At 34.4% G+C, this 3,179-nt stretch overlaps 1 long non-coding RNA gene across 2 annotated transcripts; it reads right to left on the reverse strand.

Annotated features, from left to right (window-relative positions):
- Positions 1–618: 618 nt before the first annotated feature.
- On the reverse strand, positions 619–1,986 carry LOC137241940 (uncharacterized). 2 transcript variants are annotated; one of them, XR_010950032.1, is made up of 3 exons: positions 1,833–1,986; positions 1,445–1,622; positions 619–1,390 (listed from the first exon to the last, which is right to left on the reverse strand). It is a non-coding gene; the product is annotated as an uncharacterized lncRNA (long non-coding RNA). The 2 variants fall into 2 exon arrangements; XR_010950033.1 differs by having other exon boundaries at positions 1,445–1,663.
- Positions 1,987–3,179: the final 1,193 nt, after the last annotated feature.

Here is a 3,179-nt window from a genome sequence, read left to right on the forward strand (position 1 = left end):
AACAACTCACACACATACATGATTATGACGTATGATTGTGTGACAAATCATTAACGTTAAGAAAAAACAAAAATAACCGTCAACATCGTCTGCAACGTCACACGTGAGGACACCTGTACCTACATATACACAGCATATATGTAGATCTGATATCTATAACACCAGCGAACTAACTTAGCTGGTTTATTAAGTCACAAATTTCTGGTAGCAGGTTTTGAAATTAATTATTGTCTTAATTTTTTTTTTTTTTTTTGCGTTTATTATAAACATTAGAAAGTGAATCACAAACTGGTTAATAAGTCATTAAGCTGCTCCATTCATTGACAATAATCTCTGATATTTTGCAAAAAATGTTCAAGAATGTTAAATTTGAATTAATTTAAAAATAAAAAATACATTTGAAGAACTTATTAATTGCATTAGCAAACAGAATGAAAAAGTGGTATGTGCTTTTGAACATTCTTATACATCCTATACATATGTAATTACACAGTTCTGAAGCCTTTACAAATTGGCTAAAAGGTAAAGATTTACACCCCTATTCTGCATTTCAACTTGGATTGGAATTTTTTCGATTTGGCAATTTTGGTATTCTGTGTTCCAATCTCTTTCGATCCAACTTCGAATCGTTTGATTTTGTGCATTCTGCATTTCGATCGTAGTTCCGTTTTTCTAAGTTGCAAATTAGTTGGCGGAAAAATATTTTTTTTTTATTTTTTTATTAATATATAACAGAATTTTAACAAAAATGTAAGTAAAACTTGTTAAGAAACGTAAAAGGATTGATGATGACTGTTTTTTATATGTTTCCAGGTCAAAAACAACATGTCGATGTCGCACATTGGGGACGAACTTTTCAAAACCACCTACATATCACAAATATTAACCGATTTTGATAATTTTTGTACAGAAATTTTTGTAATTGAATTCTGAAGAGACTTACATCGCCTGATTTTTAAAATTAATTAGAAAATAAAAATAAAAAAATAAAACAATTTTGCAAAACGTATGTCAATTAGCAATACCTACTGTCTCTTAAAGTGTATATCATTCTCTTAAGTATTGAGCAAAAATTGTATGTCACGAAAATGATACATAAATACGTATTATAATATAAAGTTCTGCAAAGAATAGGATATTTTGCAACAAATTGTTTAATAAACAAATTAATTTGAAGAATCAAGCGATGTGAGTCTCTTCAGAATTCAATTACGAAAATTTCTGTGTAAACATTGTTGCAATCGGTTGATTTTTCGCACCTGTAAGTGGTTTTGAATGAAATTAGTGCTTAATCCCCAATGTGTGTCGAAGTCCTTGAACGTATTTTCCCCGCAAAAGTATCTAACACATACTTGAAAGCATCCTTATTAAGTCGAAAGTTTTTGTTAACCTAAATAAGAAAATAAGATATTAAACTTTACCACTTTTAAGTTAATTTTCTTACAATTCGGCACTCATCTCAAATGGATTACACAAATCTCGCAATATTTGCCTTTCCATTCTCGCCTGTCAATTTTCGTTTGCGTTGGTTTCCAACTCCACAAATAATGCCACGGCTATTGATTCCATAGACAGCTACAATTTGTGCCTGTTCGTTGGGTCCAGTTATATGCCAAAGCAAGCTGCCGGAGTAGAGGAAAGTGAAGCGAAAACGTAAACAATCCTTGCGGAAAGAATAAGTAAATCTTTATAAAGTATTTTAGGCCAGTATAATGAAATTAGCATCCATAAAATTCAGAAAATGTCAACTATATTCATGCAGGAATCCGTTTTAACAAAACTTGGTGGCCGTGGCAGGGAATTGGCCAAAAGAACGACAAAAACACACTTACAATTATGAAAGCACTTCATTCAAAAAAATATAACCCTGCGGCAATATATTCTATTGCTTTTGTTTGTACAAAATGGCTTAGATAATAAAATATAAACGTTTTTCCGTGTTTTTTTACAAATTTTCCTCAATTTATTTTGTTCCAGTGTTCACACATTCCGTACAGACAGCTGATTTCGAAAAATCATTTGCTCTTCCTCTTCTCGTTACGATTCCGTCGTAATGCAGAATACCCAACTTCGAATTAAGCGGAGCGTAGAACGGGAACGTTATCGAAATGCAGAATAGGGGTGTTAGATTTATGCAAGGTGAATTCAGTAGAGGTGGTGTTATCCCAACAGCTGATTGCTTCTTCTTGATAATTTTCCATACAAAGCCTTGTACAGCAATATGTCAGTTAATCGAAATCAATGAAAATTTTATTTTTACTTGACATTCTTCTGCACGGCGAATTGGTGGAATTCGCTTTGCCACCACCTGCTATGGATTCGCCTTGGATTAATGAATGGGTCTACTTGTCACATATACTCACCACCTTTGATTTTTTAACATTCACTCTATGTTCCGACACACAAGCAAACGGGACTCAAATAAATGTGAAGTACAACATTTTCAAGGGTTTGCCAGCGCAATTTAAAGCTTCTCCAACTCAAGCCTAGAGACTTCAATGTGGTTATATTAAACTGTTCCCGAGATGGTCCGGCTAGTAGCATAATAGTGTTTGTTACCGGAACGTACCTGATCCGAATATCCGGCAAAGGATTATCAACATCGATAACACTCCCCAAAATCTTGAGTCCTTATGCTACAACAACAACAAAATGAAATGACGGACAAACAATTTCTGTTGAATTCCAAAAGCATGGGCATCCAAACAGACACCTGATATGTTCGTTCCCACCTGCTAGATAAATAAGCGGCATATCCATTAGCACTATCAATAGATTCAGCATTCAACAACTCAGCTGCTTAGACTATAAAAGCATGGGAAGGCCTTCACCGTCATTCCAAACAAGCATTCTATTGAACTCTCAAAGTTCAATACAAATTTTGATAATAATTAACAACAGTGGTCGGGAGAAATTTTGTCCATAGGGTTTTTTCACGCCGGTCCAGGATAATTTTTATAAGCACGGCCGAAAACCGCCAATGCAGAAAGGTGTTCCTGCAAAAATACTATGGATCCTCCACCTGGTTTTGGAGAGATCCGTTTTATGTTATCGAACAAAGTGGCAAGGTTAAACTCTAGTCAACTTCAACTAGTGTTTGAGCTCGCACTGAAAAACCAGGCATTAAACTCAAGTTGTTGTTGTAGCGATAAGGTTACTCCCCGAAGGATTTGTGGAGT

This window comes from Eurosta solidaginis, chromosome 2, assembly GCF_040869045.1.
Source record: "Eurosta solidaginis isolate ZX-2024a chromosome 2, ASM4086904v1, whole genome shotgun sequence".
NCBI lineage: Eukaryota > Metazoa > Arthropoda > Insecta > Diptera > Tephritidae > Eurosta > Eurosta solidaginis.